The sequence below is a fragment of the Palaemon carinicauda genome, chromosome 2, assembly GCF_036898095.1.
Source record: "Palaemon carinicauda isolate YSFRI2023 chromosome 2, ASM3689809v2, whole genome shotgun sequence".
Taxonomy (NCBI): domain Eukaryota; kingdom Metazoa; phylum Arthropoda; class Malacostraca; order Decapoda; family Palaemonidae; genus Palaemon; species Palaemon carinicauda.
This window is the reverse complement of record NC_090726.1, coordinates 41,119,886-41,147,658: the sequence shown is the minus strand read 5'-3', so window position 1 is coordinate 41,147,658 and position 27,773 is coordinate 41,119,886. Positions and strand designations below refer to the sequence as shown.

The following is a 27,773-nucleotide window of genomic DNA, read 5'->3' as shown; positions in this document are numbered from 1 at the left end:
TAGATGATATCTCCTTCCATTCCACTACTTTACCTGTCATCCATTCACTCGGCAATAAAGCCACACCCTCTCTCGCTCTTCCCCTTTCAATCCCAGACACTCTACCAGACATTTCCCCAAACATCACTTCACCTTTCCCTTTTATCTTTGTCTCACACAAAGCCAATATATCCATCCTTCTATTCTTAAACATAGTTCCAGTCTCACATCTTTTACTCTCTATCGTACTACATCCACGCAGATAAGATATGTAAACCCGGCTAGTCAGGAATTAGCAATTAAAGTTTGTATAGACAACTGATAGCAGTGTGCTTCGTTATTGCGAAGTATGGCAGACTTTTGAAACTGTTCCCTAAGAAATTGTGTTGAATGTTTTCATAGTTTTAGTTTAGCTCAATAGAGCTTATTAGAGTACAATATTAAATTACACCACTCCACTTTGAAAATCCATTTTCTCAAAATGATTAGACCTCTTGGCTAACTTTCTCGCTAATGCATAAGTGAAATAAAAAGGTTTATCAAAAAAGTTGAGTGTGCATGCCTAATGGGTTAACTTTGTAATTAAAGTAATTGTTTTTTCTTATTTCTAAAGGTGTATTTTTGGCATTTTATAGAATTGCATGTTTTCAAATGATTTCATTTTAAAAGGAAAGTCCTCTCCAGCTTTTTGTCGGTTGGAAATCCGATTTTTCATAGTAAATTTTAATCCAAATAATGTAAGTTTACTACTATACAATAATAAAGAATTTTCATTAGTGTGCCATATATCAGTTATTCATAATTATCATTTGCTTTTTCATTTGAGCTAAGTAAAATTTGGCAGCTAAATTCTGTTGGCCAGTTGTTAATATCTTTTAGTGAAACCATGTGGTAAAAATATCTTTGCCTTATCCATGAAAATTGAATAGTTCTGTAAAGCCTAGAAAATCTTGTAAAAGCTTAGTAAATTTTTTCATTCATAAATTAACGTAAACAGATCAGTTTCTTAGTAATGTGAAGTATTCTTGATTTGTTTTATAGGTTCATGAGGTGATTAAATAAAGACCTTTTCTTTGGACTTCCAATTCCCAATGTAAATATACAATTTTCCCAGAGAAGAATAAATTACTTTGAAGTACATTTTCCAAATGAGAAAGTATCAAAAAGTCTCAATTTTTTTTTTTAGAAATTTGTAAGTCCCTTTTTCATCAGTATATTAAATCTTTGAAACATGCATAAAAAAGCCAACATCTACATCATTATATTTCCTTTCATGAGCAATTTCTTATCCAAATAAAAAGTTAAAATATCTTGTAAAGTGAGGAACATTTTTGTAAGAATCCACAAGAGGTAGATTTTAAACAACCATACATACCCTGTTTTATTAATCAACTATGAAAGTAGAAGCAGCATTGTCATGAATTTAAATTATCTAAAGTATTGGTCTAGATGAAAAGGTTTAAAGTAGTCTCATTAATTTTGGCTAAATTAAAAAATGTTAACTATTATCTGTCAATTTTGTCTAAAAGGCTGCAAAAATATTAATTGTGATTCAGTAAATTTGATCAGGGGGAACTGAACTCATAAATAAGGGTAAAAATTTCTGTCTGATAATGGTTATCAGTGTAAATGTGACAGGGTTCTCAAGTTAAATGCAAAGTCAAGATCACGGTTAAGGTTTCTAAGTAGGCTATTACTAATCCTATGTAGATGCGATATTAGTAAAAACTAAATGTTTAATAAAATTTCTAAGTGCCTTTTATCACGAGACACGTCGCCTATACATTTTTAAAACTGCCATAAAAATTTGGCTGTTATAGAAAATGTATTGGTGACAGGAGTCTCGTGATAACTTGGTTAATTATTTTGTCTTTACTATTATTGTATATATGTAGGGTACGTATCTGCCTACTTGGATGCATTAACTGTGATCTTGACTTTGCATTTAACATGAGAATCCTGTCACATTTACATTGATAACCAGATAGATATTTTTACCCTTATTTGAGAGTTCAGTTTCCCCTGATAAAGAGCAAAAATAATGAAGCTTTGTCATTACTTCACATAAGAGGTTTTGAATATGATGTAGAAAAAGGTATATATTTTATGTATGACTCTTGTAAACTGAAAAAACTACTACAAAAATGTATAACAAAATCAAGAATAAAATTAAACAAAGATATAAACAAATTATTTTATTTACCAACATTTTTTTATTTTTTTTTTTACAATTTTGTATATTAGTGTCCCCCCCAAAAATAGGGGCTGACCTTGAAGGACTGAGTTGGCAGCTAACCAATGAGCTTTTTGCCCTGTCCTACCACCAGAGACCAAATGAGAGTAAGAAACGATCCCGGGGGAACTCCCGCGACAAGTCTGGAGTCGTGAGTCCCTACGCTTTGCGAGGGAGTAGTCTGGTATGCGACAACTGCATCCGATTGCGGGAAGCCATTTTGTGTCATTTGGACAGCCTCCATTTGGTAGCTATTGAACTGGGTGTAAAGATAAGCTCAAAAACTCTAAGGATGTTAATACCCCAAGACTGGTGTTGAGAGTTTGTCATATTGGTAGGAGTTACATTAGAAAGCATAACAAAATTTTAGAGGTTTTTTGAAATGTCACACAATCAAATGAAACACTGACTTGAGAAGAATTCTTAATCTGTTATAACTTAGTGAACAGACAAACTTTACAATAACACTTTGCTAACTTGAAGCAAAGCTATCTTGTGCTGTATACTGTAATTATGACTCCAGATGAAGTAACTGAAATTGAGATATTTAAAAAATCATTCAGTGATAAAAGATGTCTTTTACTCCATTCAAAATCCCTTTAAGCTTTTGCCAGTCAAAATGCATCCATTACTAACATTATAACTAACAAAGATTTAACATAGTGTTGCATTAAGACAGATAATTTGGTAAACACCCTAGAAATTAAAGACTTTTCTTTCAATCTGATGTTTATTAAGGTAAACCAGTTTAGCTATGTATCTTTAAAAGACCATAATATAGTACATATTCGAATGCTTAGCTTTATTATGATACCATAATCTTAAAGAAAACATGTAATATAACCATAGTTATTCTACAATTCTTTTAAAGTAATCATACTTTCACAAGTAGAATAAGTTCAATTTTAAAGATTTCCAAATTCACCAAAGTATGACAATATCTCGAATATTACCATCGGCGTCAAGCAAACGTTTCTTCGTATCAACACAAAAAGTTATCTGATTACCATCAAATATTTCCCAACTTTCCAATATATGTCTTTTATTTGCTCTGAAAACGAACACAGTGTTTGCTCAATTAAACGCATGATTTATGGAACACAGTACTGCTGTGTGTGGTCTTTGTGCTATACAACCTGAAATACATCTATAATATATCATTGCATCATTATCAACACTGAAAAGTCACCTGAATACGAATCGAACATCGTTATCGTTCAGACATTTCTAGTATGGATAAAAGTCCCAAGTCCACTAAAGTATGGAGTCACTTTAAGTACAATTTCTTATACCAGGATAATATCTTCATAAAAACTAGAACTAAAGACGTGTCCCAAACTATATGATTCAATACCTCTTGTATTGGTACTATTATTATGTTCTAGCTAATAAGGTACCTAATCAGAGGGTTGTAGCCTTTCCCTACAATGATGTAACATCATAAAAAGCTTACCACCAAAATAAACTGAAACACTTGTAACTGGTACAAAGACTACCTTACATACCAAGGAGGAGTTAATCTTAAACAAGAAATATTCCCTTTTCAACACAAGTGAATTCAATGGAGATAAAATCAACCTGCTGAGTACATAAATACATCCATCTTTTTGTACTCTTCATCCGTAAAAAATTTATGGTCAATACAAATAATTACCAGTACTCAAGGAAAAGCAACAGATGGAGTACCTAATGCATTGAGTAACATAAGTCCCAAGAGCTTAGACTGACAACTATGCTAAGAAGCGGACAAAAAGTATGACTCAACCTCCAAAGCGCAATGGGACATCTTCCGTCTATTCTTAGTATCTAAGAAAATCTAACTCCTTTCTACTTCCGTCATACTCGCAGATGGTGAGAAGCAGATTGCATTGGCATTTAAAAAACACAAATTGAAACTCAAGGATCATGACTATGACAGAAATGTACAAAACACTAAAGTAACCAAGGTATTGGTGATCAAATATCTATCCATCAATCATCAAAATTATGGAGTTTCAACAGAACAAGTATAAGAATGAGATAACCAGTACATCAGACTTTCCATGTACAATATATAAGATCATTATTTAAATACACAGATCCAGTTTGAGGAAGCTAAACCCTTGCACATGCAGCATATGAAGAGAAGAGGTAACTATCTAGAGCGAGCAAGTCTCTAAGCTTCCCTTGCAGCAGACACACCAGCCTACGAGCCCTAATTAACATAACCGGCATCAGAGATATAGTGACCATGAACCGACTATCAAAGATGGACGGGAGTTCATTACTTGATAAGATCAAGGGCTGTGACTCTACTTGGGGTATTAGATGCAGATCTCACTAGAGATAGATTGAGGGACAGAAAAATATCCAAGGTGCCACCAAATATCCAAGGTACCACCCTTGCAAACATATCTCACCAATAATGCAAACAGGAGGGGAATAAGTCCCAGGGCAGTCAACTACAACACAATACTTAAGAACAAGAATTATTCTTTTATCCTGCAGATATTAAGAAATACATGAGAGGCTTACAATCAAACAAGCTCCTGCCACCTACTACACAAACGGATCAGTCGATCTTGTCACTGATGGAGCAGACTACATAGTATGCCATCATAATTCATAGTGTAAGCAGAATCTGTCAAAAAAGCACTCAAGAACAAGTAACTGATGATTATTCTAGGTCTGGAATGCATTCAGAAACATAAGTGCAAACACACAACCTAGTAATCACACTTAAAATCTAACAATAAATTCTCATTCAACTGCTTAAGTGTACCACAAGAAATTGTCAGCCCATTCTTATTCAACCAACTTCAAAGAATGTATAGCCCCTTTCAACTTTTAATGCTTGCAGAAAAGAAAATTTGCTTGACTGCATATAAGTCCAAATTTTAAAAACAGGACCCTGACCATGACTGATGGAAAATATAAAATCTGTACCTTATCACGACAACAGTACTCAAACATGTCAATGCACAAAAGAACTTCAAAATTATGGAACCTCTACATTTAGAGTACAAAGTCTACTAAGGTACCTCCCAATTTTGGAGTAGAAACAATATCTACTATGGAATAACTATGAACTCTGGTTTAGCATAAATGAAGAGATTGAAAAAATCTTTAAAGACAATATCAAATGGTCTTCATTGCCAAACAATCTCTTAACAAAAGATACTGTGTACCACAGACTATCCAATTACAATAAACTGATGGCTGCATTTGAATAGAGACCCACTTGTAGCCTGTCAACCTAGCACAAGAGTAGCCTTCAAGGACTCAAGCAAAATCATGAAGATATCATGTTGACTAGAGTAGCCCCAGCTGCAAACAGACATTAGCCTAAATGACCTAGCTAGCGGCACAGGCAGTGAAAATAGAAAGGGTGAGCGACATACTGTATTAGGATGGACAGTAATTCATCATTTAATATGAAGGTCAAAGACTGTGTCAGTCTACTTAAAGGTTGCTCATTAATAACAGAGGCTATGGACAGTAACAACAGCCTAGAGACTGACCATATATACATATGATCAGCAACCAAGCCCCCTCTCTACCCAAGCTAGGACAAGGGATGGCCAGGAAATGGCTGCTGATGACTCAGCAGGTAGACCTACAAGTTCCCAAGATCCCCTTAGCCTTAACTTACAAAGATCGTGAGGTTGCAGACACGAGAAACTATCGAGTTTGAGAGGGTCTTGAATCCCAGACAAGCATAATAACAGGCAGGGATGTTTAAAAGGAAGAACAGGAGGTGAGGGCTTAAAACATACAATACTCCCACTTCTATATCTCAACAATGATACAAATTGAAGAGGAACCACTCTTACTAGCATTTGCTCCTGCAGCTATGAAGAACTGTACAAGAGGCTATCAGCTGAACAAAAGCTCCAACTACCTATTGCTTTACACAAATGGATCAGTTGGTCAAACCATTGATACAACAAGCTGCCAACATTTTTACAAAAGGCAGATATTCTGTCAAAACAATATGGCCACAGCACAAGTGATTCTAGGAGAAATAGTTGGATTTCAGAAATCTTCCATTAAGAGACAGTAACTCCTGTTCAACATTCATTTCAAAGGAAGAATTCAAGCTATTACAGCATTTATACCAAGAGAAATTTACAATATTTCCCTTGGAGTGAACACATGAAATAGCAAACTAATACCAAAACAGAAGGTGACCTTAAACTGGATTCTAAGATACACTAATGCACCATGAAAGTTAAACCTATTACAAATATGGTACAGAACTCAATGTCAATATTCCAATATTCACAAGAAACCAAATTTACTATTGATGTCAACACCATTATACATCTGTAATGTGGTACAAGTCTAAAACCTTCAACCATATTCTATCACAAAGAACCCTGTGATAGGTAAAGACTTTCTATCCTTGCAACTGGGAAATAAAGAGCATAGAACCAGCATATAGTAGTATGATTAAACTTCATGAATTACTTCCTTAAGTGTCCAATTCCCAGTGAAGCAGGAGTCCCCATTATTATACTCCTTTGCCTCAAAGAAAACACCTTCTATCCACCAGAATACTGAACCAGAACTGGGATGGAGTAACAAACAAAAAAAAACCTGCTTTGCCCAATCCATATATCTCCTTTCTGGTACCTGGGTAATAACCAGGACAGGGCTTATAAGATTGTACTACTACCACTTTTGCTAATCTTCAAAACGAAAGATTTCATACATATTAAGATAGACCAGTTAATATAGAATCCATAATTCAGACACGAATACTAATCCAAACTAGAATCTAATCTACAGTATATGTAAATTATATGGAGAATGAAGAACTTTTAAGAAAGGTCTCAGTTCCAAATGGAAAGCGGTATTCATAAGCAATTGCAAACCAAATCTGACTTTCTCAGTTAGGCAAAGATCAAATATTTAAGTAACCTGGTTTCTAAACATGATTACAGAGACGATGAAATGCAAGAGAGCTTTACAGGTTTGCTGTGACCCTAGCAATTGAAAGAGGAAACAGCTGATATCCACAGTATGCAAAGTAAGGTACAGCTTACTCCTTGTGAGTCAGAACAAAGAGAAATACAAATGTCCTGATATCCGCAATAAACAAAGTTAAGTACAGCTTAATCCATGAGGGTCAGAACAAGGAGAAATACAAGACTTTGGAAGTTCATGGAAACCTGGATAAATTCAGAAAAGATATTGTATAGAACTTAAAAGAATCAAGGAAAGACATCGTCTGTGCCAGTAAGCATAAATAAAAAGCTACTGTTACAGGTACAGTGAAAGAAAATTCAAACTGTTAAGAAAAATTCTAAGCCCATATAATAAATGTTTCCTCTACAGTAGAGAGGAAACATTGTAGAGTACACATGTTGAATTGCAACATGAGAGAGAGAGAGAGAGAGAGAGAGAGAGAGAGAGAGAGAGAGAGAGAGAGAGAGATAATTTTAGTATATCACAGATCAAACGAAGATTAAAAATCTTAATGATCCCGAATTGTATTCTGTTAAGACCGAAAAAATCAACCTGGTGAGAACAAATGGTTGAAATTTGAAAAGTGACCAATAGTTATTTCCTATAAACTGTAAGATAAACATCCCGCTTTAAGCTATCATATAGAGAATGAATACAACAATATCTTTCTTCTCTACAGGATAAAAACACACAAATCAAGATTTGCAAAAGACCAGAGAGAAACGAAATTCCTCATAACAGAGGCAACGATGATATCTGATAAAATCGACTGGCTCTTTAAATAATTTCCAAGTGTGAAAGAATACAAAGCCTAGATTATATCATACTAATATATCAATGGGACAGTATTTAGACAAGCTGCTCAAAACAGCACTACCTCAAGTATGACATCCAGAAAAGACAGTGAGATAGAAGTACAATATTACAGAGTCCGTGATAAGACAATTTTTGAACCAGCACTTGAAAAATGGCTGGTTTAAAGGTCAGTCATGAATGGCAGAGGCAAGGGACAGTGACAATGCCCTAGCTAGTAAGAATGACCTACAGACTGACCATATATACATATGATCACCACCCAAGGCCCCTCTCCATCAAGCTAGGACCCAGGTGGGCAAGGCAATGGCTGGTGATGACTCAGCAGGTGGACCTATAAGCTTCTCCAAAGCGCCCATCCTTAGTTTACAAGTATAGCGACGTTGTAGATACTACAAGAAGCTAAAAAGCTTGAGTGGGTCTCAAACCCTAACCCAGCTTCCATTAGGGTACCATAACCGAGGTGAAAGGAGAGCATAATAAAGCTCTTATAACACATCAGCAACCAACCTAATTTTAAAGACTTCCATGGTAAACAAAAGGGAAAGTCTCTCAATTGCCACAAATGAAGGGATATGTCCTTATAAATTCAAGCAAATGGAAAAATCTTTATACAAGAGACTAAAATCCATAGCAGATTGACAAATGCAAAGACAAAATACTGTAAATTTCAACATATAATACTATCTTTAAATAAGACAAGGTCGAACATTAGGGCACATTTTAATGAATTTAGGTCTGCTAAATCCTTTGAACCACAGAGTAAGAAATCCAATATGGATTCAGAAGCTTAGATATAGTAAAGGAATAATTCCTTTTATGTGAGAACATTAAGAAAAGACACTAGAATACTTGTATCACACAATTCTTCTGACCAAAAGAGAATTAGATCCAGAATATGGAAATGCAAGCAAGAACTGGGTTTAGGAATAAGTCTCCATTGGGAGAACAGGATTAAGTGAAGTGACAAGTTTTCTAAAAGCTTCAAAAAAGGAAAATGGAAGCCAATCAAAAGCTAATTACTGTTTACTTATAAACAAAAGAGGTTATAATGTTCGAGGAGAACATAAAAAGGACCTCGGGGGAATGAGACAAATGATACTCACAGGAGTACATCATTCCAGCAACTTCCTCAAGACAATTCGTCCAATATGTGTCATGACTTTCTGAGTCTTACTACGAACCTCACAGGGCTACACAACGCAAAAAAGACTTCTTGAGATAAAGAAAACAATACTTGAAAAGCCAGAAAAATAATTTATCCGCTCAATTTATCTTTGTATTCAACCAGAGTGCTGAGTCTACTTTTGTATTCTTTGTCGTTAGGTTAAGGCCAAATTGCCTCAAGAAATTACTGGCTCAGAAAACTGATATAACAGTGACCATTAATATGGATAAATATCTCATATTTTTTATAGTTTTATTGTTGGTCATTATAAAAGAATCTGTAAAACCGACAGGATTCTTTTCCACCGTTAAACTTTGCCTCATAAATGCTATGGTAGGTTTATATAGCTAATACTAATGCAAGCTTTATGAGTAAAATCCCTCATTTTTAAAAAAGATTTTCATTTCAGTACTGAGTTTTTGATTAACTCAAGATGTCATGTTAACTATTGCTCTAAAAGAAAAATCTTTAGCAGGGATTTTATCTACCAAAACATACCGGTATAAGTTTATACAATAAATACTTCTTCATTATCTCCTTATTCTCATCTATGCCTTCGTCCCCATACTTCTTTCTAGATAATGTTTCAAACCGACAAACATACATTGATATCGCTTCAGACGCTGTGCATTTGGTGCAACTGGGGTGCGGCCATTAATCTTAGCCGACGGGAGGCACTGTAAATGTAATAGAGACTATGCAGTAAGTGGAAGTGCTAGTGAGCCAGTGATTTTTGCATTCTGGAAGAATTCTAAATGTTGTAGAGAGAAAATAAAATCACAGATCACCAAGACTACGCAACGATGATACGAGAATCTGTGAAAATTAGAATTAACTTCAAAAGTCCTTATCAAGCCTATAATCTCAATGCGATTGAAACTAAGATTAGTTGTTGTATCATAACAAAAAATCCTCGATGGAATTCTTATGAGCCGTCAGAACGATTCTTTGACATGTAATCAAAAGTAGATTTCATAGTCAAATACAGTTTACTTACAGACCAGTCTTTGAAAGGTAATGATTTTAACCTTGCAATCAAGATTGACTTATGACTACTCAACTCTTTATCCTATAGAATCTCTAGACAGAACCAAGCAACAAGAATCAGCCACAAGGAAAAAACTGCTAATACCAGTATGCTGTTTGCATAAAACAGCATAACAAAAGGAATGGGTGAAGAAAAAATTCTGTGAATTAAAGACCCCTTCTCCTTCAATATTTTATGCTATTCCTTGGCCTAAACATCAGAGTTGAATTTAAATTTCATGAAGCATCTAAAATGTATCGCCAAGAACAACGAGACATTAGGAGACCATCAAAGAGGCGAAGACAACAGAAACACTTCATATTACCTATAGCATTCAACAGCAAACACGAACTGGAGACCGTATCACTTGCCTAAACAAGGCTTCCATGGGATTCATATATCCACATAAAAAGGCCCCTAAATATAGGAAACATCATTAAATGCCAAGAATATTCCTATTTACAAATATATTGTGGACAATACCATTGATGGCATATCAAGTTCTCATTAAGTAATCCACAAAAGAACTGATTTCTCCGCCATTTTATGAAACAAGACAACGTTGGTTTATATCAAACTCTGAACTTGAGAAATGGAATCTCATGAACTCTCTCCCTCTAAATTAGTTGTTATAGTAATCCTGTTTCCTTTTCCTGAAAGATTTAGTACCCTAAATATAATAAAGAAGTACACAAAGTTCCTCCATAACTTTTAGTGGGACATGTTACTTTTAAGAACTAAAAATGCCCTATGGATAATGACTCAATATTCACATTCTCATGACTTTTCAGTGTTTCTTCCAATGCAATGATATATATGTAAATATATTCCACATTATATATCACAGAACCACAAATAGCAATACTGCATCCACAAATCTGCGCGTAACATTGAACGCACACCGAAAACTGTTCATTTTCAGCTCAAATAAAAGAACATACATATAAAAAAATTGAGAAATGTTTTACAAGTAATCGATACATTTGTACAATACAAAGAAATGTTTGCTTAATACAGATGGTACTATTCAAGATATACATTTTGGTGAATATGACATCCTCACAGTAGAAAATATTCTGTTTATGAAAATCTTTTTACGCTCAAAGAATAGTAGGTCTATAATTTATCATTTTGTTTTCTTTTGATTCTGTTCTCATAATTAATGAGCTAAACATTATGGATATGAACTGTAATATGGCATATAAAGTACAGAGCATAATTGATTTACCTTAAGAAACATTTGATTAAAAGAAACTTTAACCTCTACGGAAATTACCAAAAACTTTGTCATATTGACAACACTTTCCTCGTAATCTTATGTCAGATATAATATTAGCAAGGTGGAAATTCTTACTGTAAAAGTTTGAAAAAATTATGAATTGGAGATTCAAAGATGTCTTACATAACTGAAAGCGCTTTTAAACATCTCAATTTCCGTTTTCACTTCCTCGGGAGTCTTATACAGTACGAGGTAATTTTGCTCCAAGTTACCAAAGCAAAACTGGAAATATTTACACTATTCACCAAGTTACAATAGATTCAGAATTCATCTCAAGATTCAGCGTTATCTAATTGCGTGCTATTTCAAAAACATCTGCAAATTAAGATTATGCTACGTAAAATAACCCCTACCAATAATAAGATCTCAACAATATAGTCTTAGGCTGTAAACATCTTTAGATTAATTTATCAAGCTGTTTTCATACCCATTTCAGTTAAGTCACCAAATGGAAGTTGTTCAAGTGGCAGAAAATGGCTCCCGGCAACCGGACACAGTCGTCACACGCCAGACTATTCCCTCGCGAAGCGAAGAGACGCGCGACTCCAGACTTGTCGCGGGAGTTCCCCCGAGATCGCTTCCGACTCCCAAGAGGCCTCTGGTGACGGGACAGAAGGGGGTTGCTCAATGGCGCCAACCAATCAGTCCTCCAAGGCCAGCCCCTAGGGGTGCGGGCACTTGCCTTTATTTTTTTTTTAACATTTCCAAGTTTACTACAACTACGTCTGAAAGAGAACTCTGTCTTAAGATTGGATACAACAGCACTTTCACATAACATCAGTGATATAATATAATTTCTCTTAGACATAAATCTTAGATCGCAATTAGCAATTTTCTAAGTATCCTATATGAAAATATACAAATAGTAATAAAATGAATATTTCCTAGTAAGTTCATAAACTAATTAGAAAAGGATATAATTCTTTAAACTTAAGAATTCAGTTGCTATAACGTCATGCTAATAATTCGTTTTATATTTCCGAAGTATCGTAAGAATGACCAATTGAAGATTGCATGAATTCTACGCCTAAATACTTAGTACTTCCTCTACAACCTCGGTCTCACCTCACCTCACACAACAGATATTTTGTTGTAAGATTCTTAATGAATTCCTACACCTATAATATTCCATATACTGTCAAATAGCATATACAGTAAATGTTCATATATTACTACTCTTTAAAAGTTATTCAACTATATCTGACATTAAATTTATTCTGCAGAGAAAATTTAACCACAAACTACATCATTTTCTTTCCTTTTAATTTTACTCTGTTCCTACCTGGCTGTTCAACTTCGCTAACATTAACTTGTTATTTAAGAAGGGAAAACTAACTTCAACAGTTTTCTTTTCCCTAAGAAGCTTTCTGTAATATTCTATACAAGTGAGGTGAGTTCTCCCAAGACTGACAATTCTCATCTATGTCTACAAATAGCTATGAAACCTGGAAACATTACTAAATGATCTAGATATGCTACAAAGCCTAGAAACATTACTAAATGATCTAGATATAGTAAAACTTTCAAAATGAAAAAACTAACATCGACAGTTTTCATTTTCGTAACAACTTATCTACGATATTCTATATAAACGAGATAAGTTTTTTTCCAGCTAAATCATTAATAAAAGATGAACAATTCCTATCTATAGCTACAAATATCAAGCAGCTAAAGGATGTTCGGATTTATGTCAAGAGAAATTAATCTAGACATATAAAAATAAGTTCTCTTTTACAATGATCAAATTACTGTACATAATAAGTTTAGATGTACAATATATAAAGATAAAAAAATGTACATTATTGCAGCAGTGGTCAAATCAAATAGTTTTACCTCAGAACAAACCTACACTTGAGTAAACCTGATATCTATTCATATGGTAACATAACGTCTATCAAGCCATACTATAGTGAATATAATTCAAACGAGCTACCTAAATACTGTACAACAGGTTATCTTAGGATACGTCCCTGATTTATACACGACATCTTCGGATAGTCGTTCCGGGGGTTAGAACCCTGTGATACCTGACGGTAATTCTCTTATAATACCAATCGCAGAAATATCATACAGTAGGAAGCAGCCGGAGGGAACTTCCATCAGGACGACATGGCTATCTCACCCAAAAATAGATTTTTCCTACGTCAAAATTCCTTTAAATACCTATTAAAATCTGCCAATTGTTTATTTCCACGCGGATATGCATGTGCGTTTCAAAGTTTACTTTAAAAACTGCATATTAAATTTGAATTTAAGGTTACAGAATATTAAATTCTACTTTAAAGGAACAGAATATTAAATCTTACTTTAAGAAAAAGTTTTGTTCAGGGATAAATCTAAAAATAAGGTTACTGAACCTATATTTAAATTACTTAGCAAGTAATTAATCTACTTGTCCTCCTGCCTAAATTTGAGATGAAAACTCTGTTTTGATGTGTAGCAAACTAACAGGACACCGATTCCTGCACAGAAAATCACTGCAGTTCATAATGACCGACACAAAAATCTAAAGTTTATACAATTCAGATTTCCAAAATAAATACAATTTGACCACTGCTGCAATAAAAAAACCTTAACATTAACCCTATGAGGATTATAACTGGCAGACCCCATTTGGAGTTTCTCTATAGAAACGGAGAGTTCTTCAACTGCGGGAGTTATCGGTTGATGTCGAGGTTTAGATTACAGATAATCAAAGTAATTTGTACATACACTTACATACCAACAAGCATACTTTTCATTTGGATAACCAAATGGTACCCAAAGCATCCATAAATAAAATCAAGGCATTACTCGTTAACCCCGTGCCTTGTTCCAGCAAGAACAAAGTGTCTTACATATACTATGGCAAAACATTACTTTTATAACAGTTGAGCCATTACTTTCGTATGAATAGTACATGAATCGCAGGTACTTTTGTTAAGGTAATTACATACACTCAAACTAATTGTCCATAAACTTTTTCTTATTCTTCCTAATTTAGGATCTACTCATATCAAAGGATATCATTTACCCAATCACACACACACACACAAACACACACACACACAAACCTCTTCTCCAATAAGTAAAATGTGATCTGCCATTTATAAACACTTTTAAAAACTAATATAAATCTTAAACTAACGCAAAAAAATTAACAACACAAAGTGCCATGAAGGTTTTTACCCTGATAACTACAAATTAAAGTTTACATCAGCTGAACCAGACAAGATCAACTCTACACAAAAAAGAATTCTCCAAACTGCAATGATAAAGATTTACAAAAACATGAATTTAAGTAAAAGGCTTATTTCAACAGTAGATTCATATTGATCCATAATACGTTTAAACACTTCCTGACACTTCTGTTGTTTACAAAACATTAACGACTAAAATTATTTCAGGCAATTCAGCCAATAGCAGAACGTCCTCAACTTAAAAACATTCAGATACAAACAAATGCAACTGATATAAACATCAGATATTGTATCAAAAGCTAATAATGAAATACCATAATAAAAAAATACAGTATAATATTGTGGTGGCCGATGCGGTAACGTCCCTGACTGGCGAACCCCAGCCTGGGGTTCGAGTCCAGCTCAAACTCGTTAGTGCCTTTGGTCGCTGCAGCCTCACCATTCTTGTGAGCTAAGTATGGGGGGGGGGGTTTTAGGGGAGCCTATAGGTCTATTTGCTGGTGAGTCATCAGCAGTCATTGGCTAGCCCTCCTTTGTCCTAGCTTGGGTAGAAATCCTGATTGGTGAGTCCCGCTCAAACTCGTTAGTTCCTTTGGTCGCTGCAGTCTCACCATTCTTGTGAGCTACGGATGGGGAGTTTGGGGAGCCTATAGGTCTATCTGCTGGTGAGTCATCAGCAGCCATTGCTTGGCCCTTCTTAGTCCTAGCTTGGGTGGAGAGGGCGTCTTGGGCACTGATCATATGTATATATGGTCAGTCTCTAGGGACCTGTCCTGCTCGATAGGGCAATGTCACTGTCCCTTGCCTCTGCCATTCATGAGCGGCCTTTAATAGACTATTTGTTGTCTTTTGCAGCTGAAAATCACAGGTATGTGAATTAGGTGAATCCTACCCTAAGACAAAATTGAATCAAATTTGACTTACAAACAATTTGACTTAAAAAATATCATTTTGGAACCTATTAAGTTTGTAAATTGAGGACTTTCTGTAATAACATTACTTGAAAATTACATGGATTTGATTACATCATATATTAAAATCTTCAACACCATTTCTATCATTCAAGCACTCGGGTATTCAAATGATCGTACCTCAAGCAGGTATTCAGTTTTTCCTAAGCATTTTTATTATCATTATTATTATTACTAGCTAAGCTACAACCCTAGCTGGAAAAGCACCTTCATTCAAACAATTAAATATTCCTTAAAATCTTTAGCTAACAAAAATGTTACCAATTCTGAACCACGTCTATGTTCCCACTTTCACTCAAAATCAATCTAGCAGAAAATGAATTGAAATAAAAATCTGTTATTATTATTACTAGCTAAGCTGCAACCCTAGTTGAAAAAGCAGGATCATATAAGCTCTTATAAAAAGTACAGTACCCTAATGAGGAAAGGAAATATGGAAACGGGTAGAATAGTGTGCCTGAGTATACCCTCAAGCAAGAGAACTCTTGAGGGACCTAATCCTATCATATAAAAGTGAATAGAAAGACTATACTATAATACAAAGTGTGTCAAGCTTAGAAGATAGAAGAAGACAGACTTACAAATCAAGGAACTAGTAACATGTATATGAATGATGAACCTGATGTATCTAAAGTCTAATGTCCATCATACATACACACACACAAACAGATATGTTCGAACTTCATATTGAAAGTTTAACTTCAAAACTAATGACGCTAGAGTTATAGAAGATTTTTGTATTCAATCCAATGAAGACTCTTGAACTGGCTATATACTATGTCCTAGCACGGAGGCTGGGAGGCTCCCCTGGTTGAGTTAAAAGGACGCTGAAGACTTGGGCGCTGTTCTGTAGTTGAGGGAGATTTTACAACTTCATTCTACGGCATTTATTTCCACACAAGATGATATTATCTGAAATAAAAACAGTTTTGGTATTAAAAGTATTTGCATTAAAATGTTCAACAAAATATTCATAGCAAGTAAAACAGTTATAAATATTTCATATTAATTAATAAACCTAAAAACAATTAATATAAATGCTCAATAAAAATATATCGTACAGTGGAGCACTTTCATCATAAAAGTTCAGATAATTTTCTAAATTTCTGACGTAAGTGAGACAATACTTATTTACGTTTTAGTTAACTCGGTGGTTTAGTATAATCATTTACCAATAAGTATTTTAGGCCCAAGATTTTCCAAAACATCTGGATAAAAATTTCTTAGGCCCGAGATTTCCCAAATCCAAATTATCTGGATAAAAATTTCCATCGTTTCTTCCCACAACTAAACTAATGTCCGGACAACCTTCAATTCTTTCTCCATTTGAACATTCCAAGATTCTTTTCTTTGGAATAAATGCTAATAAATTTGAATAATCAAAACCATTCGCATGAACTGCAAATATCCAACAGAACAGAAAACAAAGTAACATAATTGTAATACTGTATATTATGAAAAAGAAAAAGAAAAGTAGAAAAAGAAAAGTAACAAAAGAAAAAGAAAAGTAACAAAAGAAAAAGAAAAGTAACAAAAGAAATAGAAAAGTAACATAAGCGCAAAGCCAAAATATATAAAAATATAAACCAACCGGACGGAAGGGGAAGCTACGAAACCATAAGGAAAATAAACCAGGAACAAGAATCCTTCAATTAAAACAATGAAGACTCGACTTTATAAAACTATTATAGATTCCAAACTCATCAAACATTAGATCATTAAAATCAGAACAAACTAAACTCGAGTGTGTTGAGGGTTGCCACTTGCCGGTAACTACCGACACCTCGTTATGAATCTTAACAACCGAGTTCCAGCTTCGATGAAATTATACTCCTACGAAAGGACAATGATAAGAACAGCAGAAGGATATAAACAATATGAAAACTGAAACCTCAAACACTGATTTAACTTAACCCAACTGTATTCTCTAGGGCCTGTCACGGCCCTCCCCCTTTGATGAAGGGATTATCTAAATGGAAGACAGCCTGTGAATAGTGTTTTACAAACGCCCTTGTTAGATATACGACACCAACAAGGTGCTCGCGCGAGGGTTGTAACCTCTGCATTCCATGCTTTTAATTTTCTCTGGTATATTTGGAAGATTTATATCAGAAAAAGTACAAAGAAGGACTTTTTTGCCGGGCGTCACAAGTCTCTCCCCAGAAATAGATTTTTCCTTCGTCAAAATCCCTTTATTGTCTAATCGACACTATTAAAGCACTCACAGAACAAGAAAGTCTTCAGTTTCCTCTTGAAAGCCTTAATATCTCCTATGTTTCTGGATGTCTAAAGGGAGCTTATTGTATAGTCTCGGGGCTGCATATTTAAAGGCTCACGAGCATACAGTAGACACAATCATGCACAATCTTGGAGGAACAAAGTAATAACACATGACATAAGCTAGTATTATGTTTGAATACAATCGAGGTCCAAGGTATAAAGAGTAATAAACATATTCATATCAAACTACAGCTGGAAGAATAATGCAGAGCCTTCGTTCTGAAGACCGGTGGAAACTCCCACTCCCCCGTATGCAAACAAGATCCCTTTTGCTTCAAAACTACAATTACCATTCTAGCTCTCCTTAACATTTCACCCCCAGGCTATTTGGAACTTTCCAACCCTTAACCCCCAGAGGTTAATTTTTTTCAAGCACATTTTGCAGTATATTCTTTTTAAATTGCTCTAACAGCCTTAATTTTCTTCATAGAGAGGTCAGGTTGGTCTCATTCTCTTGGAAAATGCCTGAAGTTTCTCAAAAAAAAAAATGTAAATAGCAGTTTTTTGCAAGGACGTACCGGTACGTCCATGGGGGTAAAGGGATGAGTTTTGTGAAATGTACCAGTACGTCCTTTAGGGGCAAAAGGGTTAATAAGGTATGTTATGCTAAAGAAAGAGGGTTTGTATTTCATGTAGGAACAAATGGATCTTAAGTTTATTTCATAAGGAACTGAAATATATCATTAGTAACAATTTTGGAAAAATTAACATTGAAGAATCCTTTGTAGGAAATCAAATTGTAGTTTACAATGCTCACCTTTGTAAGTTCGTCATTTAATAAATTGTATTACTTCCCATGTCTCTGGTGTCACGTCTACATGGAATGCTTTGGCCGATCTTGAAGTTTCATTTAAACTTGCAAACTTCGCTGTCCTAGTTTCCATTTTTGTTTCTGTATACACATTCATCATGCTTGTCTTGTTTGCTCCTAACAATGTTTACTGTATTGGACACAGAGCAAAATGTGTCTTTAATCATACTGTACATTTCTTCATATATCTTCACTCTAAAGTTCTGTATATATAATTCCCTCAAAATTTGCAGATGACTAATCTGTTTTTTGTTTATCAGACATTTCTCGGTCATATCCTACTGCTCCACAAAGGTTTTTCTATCTTCTTAAAACTTTAACAGACATATACACAATATGGTAGGTCAGATGAAATTGAACCCTAACAAAACTCAAAGTATGATTGTAAGTAGGTCGAGGACAGTGGCTACTCAACATCCGGATCTTAGCATTAATGGTTTCTTTAACTTTGTATGAATCTTATAAAATTTTAGGTGTGATTCTTGATAGCAAATTTTCTTTTGAGAAACTCATTAGGTCTGTCTCTTCTTCGATTGTAAAAAAAATTGACTTATTGAGAAAGTCCTTTAAGAGTTTTGGTGATCAATCTATTCTGAAGAAGAATTTTAATTCTTCCATTCTGCCTTGTTTCAAGTATTTTTCTGTCTGGTCTTCAGCTGCTGAATCTCATCTTAATTTGTTGGACAGGAACTTATGGTCTATTAAATTTCTTATCCCTGATCTAGATATTAATCTCTGACACTGTTGTTCAGTTAGTTCATTATGCATGTTGCATAAGATTTTTCATAATTCTGACCATCCTTTGAATTCAGATCTTCCAGGAGCGTACCATCCTGTTCGTAATGCTAGGCATGCACAGTTAATTCTAATAGTCAGGCCTTTTCCATCATAAGGCTCAATACTTTGTAGAAGTTTTATTCCTCCTGTGACCAAGACGTGGAATGATCTTTCTAATTAGGTAGTTCAATCGGCGGAGCTTCATAAGTTCAAAATTGCAGCGAAAGCTATGTTGAACAGGCTGACATAAATCTCTTTTTATAGTTTATATATGAAACATCTATTTTAATGTTGTTACTTTTCTTAAAATATTTTCATTGTTCACTATTTCTTTCCTGTATTATTTATTGCCTTTCTTTACTGGGTTATTTTTCCCTGTTTGTCCCCTTGTGCTTATAGCATCCTTCTTTTCCAACGAGGGTTGTAGCTTAGCTAGCAATAATGTCCTCTTGCAGGATGGATTTTTGACAACTCTTCCAAACTTTCTAGGTTAAGACTGAAAGACTTCAACTTGATAAAGTCAAGGAACAGAATTTAGTCACTCAATTCGCCATCACCGATTAAACGTCTTGAGAGGTGTTCTTTCATGGTTACAGTTTTAGAGGGCCAACCGCTTAGGAAGGATAAACAAAGTTCGTTATAGAAGGCGGCCAGTCATTCCACATACAACCATGTGTTTGTCCCTAGTTGAAGCAAACAATTAAGGACACAATTTTCCTTCCTTCAATAAAGAGACTTGAAAAATATCTTCTAAATAAGTCATTAGCAATAAATTGTTAACTTAATACAGTAGTTACTATATATGAATAAAGCTTCAATCAAATATTTCAGGATTTATCTCCGTAGAAATTTCACTGTAATATCTGTTCAGTGCTCGTTGCAATCATCCATGATAACTTGGAAGAAGTGTTGAAGGGCTGCACTGATAACAGAGCATATAAATGAGGGCTTTCTAACGATGATCAGAGCAACTTCATTCTTTTTATCTTTTCTGTTTCATCTTATCAACCACGATTTTAATGACACTCATATCTCCGCTGATCGACGTGGTCAATCTTATCAATCTCTATTTGTTGCTTGATTCAATTTCTACGACATCACAGAAGACCTCCCGAGATATCTAGTTAAAAAAAGGCTTTCAAAAACCATATGATATATCAAGATGATTCTAAGAGAAGATGGACTAAAGCCAGGCCTTGTTTCGGAGGGAGCGACCTCACGAACAAGAAACTGTAAATTTCGCAGAACTGTCATAATGAGGAACATGTTTTCCGATTCTGGTGAATTCATGTTGATCTTGATACTGAATGAAGAAATCTGAAAAAGAGAAAGTTAAATGAATGATATAGAAAGAAACGACACTTGCTTTATGAATGGCAGTACTTTAAATGAGAAAATTCAATGCATGGCACATCAAAAACTATCTGTTCTTTATGTCAAAAGTATTGACTACAATGATCAGAATATAAAAAAAAATTCAGGTAATTTGTATTTTTCTTAACTATACAAACCTAAGTCCTTAAATGGGAGTTTGATTTCAACAAAGCTGGAACTAGGCTGTTAAAATTTATAATGAGGTGGTGGTCTTCACTACAAGGTCACTGATAAGTAACTAAAGGAAATACAGCAGGGTGCTGTGTGATCCCAGGATGCCAATAAAACTAGAGAGCAAGATCCAGCGCCGGGTTGCGAGACCTGCAATGCTGTATTTGTCCAAAACATGGGCAACTATGAGGAGAGATGAGAACAAGATTTATGTAACTGAGATGATGAAGTTGAGGTAGCAATGTAGACTTGCTAGAAAGGATAGAGTTAAGAACGAACATAGAGGCCCACTCAAAATAGCACCAGGTTCAACCAAGGTGAGAGAAAGTAGACCGAGATGGTATGGACATATAAAGAGATGAGAGGAAGGCTGTCCGATAGGGAAGATGATGGATATGAGACTACTGTACCAGATAGAAAAGGGATAGGTAGACCAAAATTGCAATGGATTGACTGTGTGAAGTGAGATATGAAGGAGCTGTGATTGAGCAAGGAAGATGCACTGTACCGAAGGAAATGGAATAATGTGTTGAAGAACATTACGACGACCCCAAATAGGGACAAGTTTCGAGAGAAAGAAGAAGAAAAAGACCGATAAGTAAACTGGTCCCCAACGGACAGTCCACTGAGAAGCCACTTTGAGCTTAAACCTAGGGTTGTGGCGGCCGATGTGGTAAGGTCCCTGACTGGCAATTGCCAGACTGGGGTTCAAGTCCCACTCAAGCTTGTTAGTTTCTTCGGTCGCTGCAACCTCACCATCCTTGTGAGCAAGGATAAAGGTGTTTGGGGGAGCCTATAGGTCTACCTGCTGAGTCATCAGCAGCAGCCATTGCCTGGCCCTCCTTGATCCTAACTTGGGTGGAGAGGGGGCTTGGGTGTTGATCATATGTATGTATGGTCAGTTTCTAAGGCATTATCCTGCTTGATAGGGGAATGTCAATGTCCCTTGCCTATGCCATTCATGAGCGGACTTTAAACCTTTAAACTTGCAGGACAGTTAGGGCATGATGTGTAACTCAAGGACTCTGGTTTGGTAAATAGTTTCTACACAAATACAAAAACCTCATCCTTTAATAGAAGACTTATCCTTGGAAGGGAAGAATCTCCCCTAACAAAACTAGCTGGTTTAAATCCCGGAACAGGAAAAGACATCGACATACAAAAGGAGCGGAAGTAATGACTCCAGCCAACTTCAAAACCTGGGAAAATGATGTCCTAGGTTTTCACCAAATCTTGCCAGACGGTCATGGAAGAACCTATATCTATAATAAGATAAGTTTGAAATGTATGGTCATTAAAAGCAATGGGTTTGTATACATCTCCAGCCATCATCTTCTTCCAAAGAAGGACAGGAGAAATACTTAAAATGTACAGAAAAGTTCATTGGTTAGGATGCTTACCGGCACCAAATGTCCAATCCAGTAAATATAAGCATGGCTGCTGCACCCCAAGAGAAGGGAAACAAAAGTGGAAAAATGACTGACATTCTTCCATCTCTTCCTGGACTTACGTCACAGCTGCTATCTTGGAGGAAATGCTTCTTGTCCAGTAGTGACCCAGCTAGGTTTGCTAATCAACCAGCTGAGCAACTACCGCGAGCCCAAGGGTATAAGTCTCCAGGGACTTATGGGTATAATCACAAAGGTAGTGAGTGTTGGAGGCTGGCTGGTGCTTCCAGAATCCAGCCTTCAAGACTTGCAATGGTGACAGGTTTATTCTGAAGACCAGTGTCAGATCAATCACCCTGATTTTGTAAGCATGTGAACTTATTTCTGGTTCTTCAAATGACGCCGGATATGCTGATCTGAAGATTTTCCACTTTTCTTGATAAAAAGATGCAGAGAGGATCTTCACAGATATCGAGACATCTCCTGTACAATGCCTTGTGAAAAGCCCTTCACTGAAGGCCAGTGTCAAATCAATCACCCTGATTTTGTAAGCGCGTGCTTGTGAACTTATTTCTGGTCCTTCAAATGACGCCGGATATGCTGGTCTGAAGATTTTCCTCTTTTCTTAGTAGAAAGATGCAGAGGATCTTCACAGATAGTGAGACATTTCCTGTACAATGCCTCGCGAAAAGCCTTTCGCTAGGAGGAGATGCTGGATAGTCTCCACCCGAGAAATGGCAGGGAGGTAACCGATGCTCGGTTCGTATGAGAGTTGTGAGAAAAATGTTTCTTTCTGCTATGGGAACCTCATAAAAGAAGGTTCCTGGTACCACACTCTCTCCCACTGCATAACATGACAAATTCGGAGATAATTTGTATTTTTCCTAACTATACAAACCTTAGCTATTTAATAAGGGGATTACTTTCGGCGTAGCTGAAATGACGAGCCATTAGAATTTTAACGAGGGTTTACTACCCCCATCGCTAGTTAGTGAGGGGTAGGGAGGGGTAGCTTGCTACCACTCCCCCCCTCACACCTGTGTGGTGAGCTCACTTTGCTTAGAGGTAGGACTTCACAGGGGATAGGGCTGGAGGGCAAGTTTGATTAAATAGCTAAGGTTTGTATAGTTAGGAAAAACTCAAATTATCTCCGAATTTGTCATTTGTTCCGTAACTGAAATACAAACCACGTTATTTAATATGGGTGACTCAACCCTTAGGAAGGGTGGAAAAGTCCCAGCCATACTGGCTTTTGGCTTTGCCCAGGGACTCATTATCTGAGTTTGTCAGTACTCAATAATAAAGAGTCCCTGCACCTTGCTCGCACATTGCTATGCAAGGGCTGCGGCCTACATAAGCTGTGTGTGAAGGATTATGTGTGACTCGTCCTAGGAAGTTGACCTGAAGTTCTTAGATGGAAAACTTTAGGCTAGGACTTTCCCCATACCACCTCGTCAGGGTATGGGGACGTGTCAGAATTAACTTAATACTAGGAACACAAGGAAACATGGTTTACCTGCAGTGGTTTGAGGTCAGCTGTGCAGAGAACCCAGGATGCTGCTTTCCCCAAGAGAGGGGAGGATGAAGAAAAGAATATGGGCCAGACATACCTTTTCTTTCATGCAGACTAAGACCGGGTAACAATGCCCTCAACCCTCTGCTACTTGTCCATTAAGGAGCCTGAGGTTTAAACCAGCTGTTGTGCAGCCACCACAGAGCCAATAGAAAACGTATCGAGCCTCCTGTGGGTCACGTCTTGCAGGTAGTGGGCTGTGAAGGTCGTCTGACGCTTCCACACCCCTGCGTCACTGAGAAGTTCTTCTTGAAGGCCAGGGGTGTAACTATGCCCCTGACATCATGCGCTCTAAGGCGACATGATGGAGGAGGGTCAGGATTCAGGGACAGATGGATCACCCTACGAATCCAAGCCAAGATGGTATTCTTGGTGACCCTCCTCTTCGTTCTCCCAGTGCTCACAAACAAAGCTTGCAATTGGGGACGAATACAGCCATTCTTTGAGATATAACCTCAGACTCCTTACTGGACACAGTAGGGGATGGTCTGGGTCATCTGTTACAGAACGAAGACTCGAAATCCAGAAAGAGTCGAATTGAGGATCCGGCACTCCCGGATTTTGTGTCTTAGCCACAAACTCAGAGACGAATCTGAACGTTACCTCCCCTCATCCCCTTGCATGGGCGATGTCATACGAGAGACCATGAAGTTCACTGACTTGCTTGGCCGAGGCCAAAGCTAGTAGGAACACCGCCTTCCAAGTTAGGTGGCGATCTGAAGCCTGCGTAATGGTTCGTAGGGAGGTCTCTTACGAGACATGAGAACTCGAACCACGTTTCATGGAGGAGGTCTCACTTCCGACTGAGGGCAGGTAAGATCATATCTTCATATGAGTAGGGAAAGTTCCAGCGAGGAAGAAATATCCACTCCTTTGTGCCTGAAGGCTAGACTTAAGGCTGAGCGATAGCCTTTCATTGCCGAGACTGAAAGGCGCATTCTTCCCGCAAATATATGAAGAACTCCGCTATCGCTGGAATAGTGGCATCGAGTGGAGAGATACCCCTTTACGACTCCAACCACAGAAAACTCGATACTTTGCCTGGTAGACCCCTGCGGATGACCTACGCAGGTGTCCAGACATCCCGTTCGCAACTTGTTGCGACCATCCTCTCTTAGTGAGGAGATGCTGGATAGTCTCCAGGCGTGAGGTCGAAGTGAAGCTACGGCTTTGTGAAAGATGTTGGCAGTGGTTGTCTGAGTAGATTGTGTCGTGGAGGGAGCTCTTTTGGTAACTCTGATAGGAGTTGCGGAAGGTCCGGAAACCATTCTGCGTGATGCCATAGTGTAGCTATAAAGGGTCATCGAAAGATTGACCGATATTCTGGTCTTGTTGAGCACCTTCCTCATCCGACAGAACGGGGGAAAAGCGTATACGTCGGTGCTGTCCCACCGTTGTTGGAAGACGTCTTGCCAGAGTGCCTTGGGATCTGGGACTGGGGGGCAATACAGCGGGAGCTTGAAGTTCAGCGCTGTAGCGAACCGATCCACAGTCGGGTAACCCCACAAAGTCAGGACTTTGTTGGCTACTGAATGATCCAAGGACCACTCGGTACTCATTATCTGAGGCGCTCTGCTCCGACTGTCGGCGAGCACATTCCCTTTGTCTGTTATGAAGCGAGCCGATAGAGGAATCGAGTGGACTTCGGTCTATCTCAGTATCCCTACTGCAAGATGGGATAGCTGTTCTGAAAAGGTACCTCCCTGCTTGTTGATGTAAGCTACTACTGTGGTGTTGTAGCTCATCACACCACAGAATGATCCGCCAGGTCTTTGTTGGAACTGTTGAAAGGCCAGGAAGACAGCCTTCATGTCTAGCAGATTCATATGGAGGCACTTTTCCGATTCTGAAAACAGGCCTGAGGTACTGTGGTACAGAACGTGCCCCCCCCCCCCCACCTTTTGTGGTGTCCGAAAACAGCATCCAATCCGTGGGAAGGAAACGAGAAGATCCATTCTTCTTCATAGGTTCTCGTCTGTCACCCACCACTGACGGTTCGTCTGTTCCGCAGGATCCATAGGGATCATGATGTCCGGGGAATCGCAGTCTTGATTCCACTAGGACCTGAGTCGCCCCTGGAGAAACCTCATCCTGAGGCGACCGTTGAGAACTAGACGAGCCAAGGGTGAAAGGTGACCGAGGAGACGTAAACACGATTGGGTTGGAAGCTCTTCTCGTCTGAGGAAAGGGCTTGTGACTCTTCTCAGCCTTGCTATCCTGTCGTCTGATGGAAGGCCTTATGGAGATTGGTGTCTATAATCATGCCTAGGTGAACCAGTCTTTGATTGGGCAGCAGAGCGGACTTCTCGAGACTTACCCTGACCCTTAGGTCCTGGCAAAGTCCTAGAAGTTTGTCTTGGTGTCAAAGAGGGAGTTACTCCGAGTCTGCTAGGATCAGGCCGTCATCCAGATAATGGAGGAGACGGAAGCCGATCCTGAGTGCCCACAATGATATTAGGGTAAACACTTTGGTGAAACCCTGTGGTGCTGTGGAGAGACTGAAATACAGCACCTTGAACTGGTACTCCTTGTTGTCTATGCTGAATCCTAAGTACTTCCTTGAAGATGGATGGACTGGGATCTGGAAGTACGCGTCCTTCAGATCCAGTATACACAAGAAGTCTTGCGGTTTACAGCAAGACTGACTGTGTCTGCGGTCTCCATGCTGACCGGAGTTTGCTTTAATCTGGGCCTCTGCCCACAGAGTTCGCCCCCTTGCTGATCCCATGGCAAGGGTGCTAAATGACACCGGATTCATCCGCAGGGGAGGTAGAGGTGTTGTGAACAGGACACGATATCCCTGACTGATTACGGAAATCGTCCAGGAAACGGCCCTGAGTTGCCGCAACCTGCCTGCGCAACCTTGTAGGTATCCCGCCACTGGCGGGCATGCAGGGGAACTGGCAATCCTAGCGTTTGTTTCCTCGGCTGCTCCTTCTAGGATTCTTCCCTCCCCTGGGGGACTAATTGCCTTTCTTGTCCTTGACCGGAAAGGGCTTAGACCCCACTGTCTTAGCTGCCGTTGTTTGGGTGGGACGTGGTTGCTGAGGTGCTGGAGGTTTATAGGGCTTGAATGTCAAAGCCCCATATAGGAGGGAGTCTTGGTGACTTCCTACACCTCTCAGCCGCCTGCTTCACGTCCTTAGGCTCAAACAGGTTCGTTCCCATAACAAGAGAAAATCTGAGCCTGTAGATTTTGGTGCTAGGGGACTCCCGTTACTGTCTTGGAGTCCTTTGACTCCCTCCCATGCAGGACTCCAACCACGACGGAGGCAGGCTCTTCTCCACCCCTATTCGAGAAGACTTTACTGTGCGAGGTGGGGTTTCCCTTAATGGTGTGATTGGGGAATGTCTCCCCTCCCGTGACTCTCCTGATGGCAGAAAACTTTGTCCGAAGGTGAGGGAGAAAAGTCTGAAGGGGGAGAGTGCCTGCCTCGAAGACTTACGAGGAGACAGCTACGTCCTCGTAGGAGTTACCTCGTCCGAAACTCCTCTTTTCCTCATTGGGGGAGTGGATGTAACCAAGGATTTGTGGCTCAACTCAGAGAGTGCTACCGCTCTGATTAGAGTCCCAAACCAGGCTGCCGGCTAACGGCTGCGCTGTCAGACACTCCCTCTAGAGGGGAAGTTGCCTGTAAAAAGATAAGGAAGGCATGTCGCTGGGCCTTTCTGGAACCTTCCCCCCCCACTGGCAAGCGAGCTGTTCTGTGCTTGGGGGGGGGGGGAATGTGGCGATGGCACCCTTACCGCGCGATGTCCGGCAGCCTCGCGCGGGGGAGGGTATTATTGGTGGTTGCGCT

The 27,773-nt window shown here is 38.0% G+C and overlaps 1 protein-coding gene and 1 long non-coding RNA gene across 2 annotated transcripts in view; both read right to left on the bottom strand.

Annotated features, from left to right (window-relative positions):
• LOC137624073 (zinc finger protein 585A-like) overlaps positions 1 to 27,773 on the bottom strand; it is a 413,407-nt gene that overhangs the window by 326,356 nt on the left and 59,278 nt on the right. The window lies entirely within an intron of this gene.
• The window catches only part of LOC137624062 (uncharacterized), a 56,946-nt gene continuing 44,270 nt past the window's right edge, over positions 15,098 to 27,773 (bottom strand). Inside the window, exons 4-5 of the long non-coding RNA XR_011040692.1 lie at positions 18,637 to 20,784; positions 15,098 to 16,511 (exon numbers count right to left, since the gene is read on the bottom strand). This is a non-coding gene — a long non-coding RNA (uncharacterized lncRNA). The remainder of the gene's footprint in view (positions 16,512 to 18,636; positions 20,785 to 27,773) is intronic.